This window comes from Cetorhinus maximus, unplaced genomic scaffold (assembly GCF_964194155.1).
Source record: "Cetorhinus maximus unplaced genomic scaffold, sCetMax3.hap1.1 HAP1_SCAFFOLD_727, whole genome shotgun sequence".
In the NCBI taxonomy this organism is placed as follows: domain Eukaryota; kingdom Metazoa; phylum Chordata; class Chondrichthyes; order Lamniformes; family Cetorhinidae; genus Cetorhinus; species Cetorhinus maximus.
The window spans coordinates 46,149-46,813 of record NW_027596669.1 but is presented as its reverse complement, the minus strand read 5'-3'; positions in this window follow the sequence as shown (position 1 = coordinate 46,813).

Here is a 665-nt window from a genome sequence, read left to right as displayed (position 1 = left end):
GCACACCTACATGGGGGATGTGCTCTCCAAAATGGGCTTTGGGGAGGGAATTCGAAATTGGATCCAACTGCTCTACACTAACATCAGTAGCGCAGTCTCAATCAATGGGTGGGAAACAGATAGCTTTCCGATTAAATCTGGAGTCAGGCAGGGCTGCCCTCTCTCGCCTGTCCTTTTTGTGTGCTGCATAGAACCCTTTGCCGAGTCCATCAGGAAGGATCCGGGCATAAGAGGAGTGACGATCCCAGGCAGTGGAGGCACTCAGGTAAAAGCCTCCCTGTACATGGACGACGTCGCCGTCTTCTGCTCGGATCCGCTGTCGGTGCGCAGACTGATGCACGTCTGCGACCAGTTCGAACTGGCCTCGGGAGCCAAGGTAAATCGTGGGAAGAGCGAGGCCATGTTCTTTGGGAAGTGGGCTGACCGATCCTTTGTCCCCTTCACTGTCAGGGCTGACGGCCTGAAGGTGCTGGGGATATGGTTCGGAGGGACCGGGGCATGCGTTAGAAACTGGAAGGAGCGAGTGGCTATGGTGAAAAGGAAACTGGGCATGTGGGAGCGACGCTCCCTCTCCATTGCGGGTAAGAACCTGGTCATCAGGTGTGAGGTACTCTCGCTGTTGCTGTACGTGGCGCAGGTCTGGCCCATTCCACACTCCTGCGCGA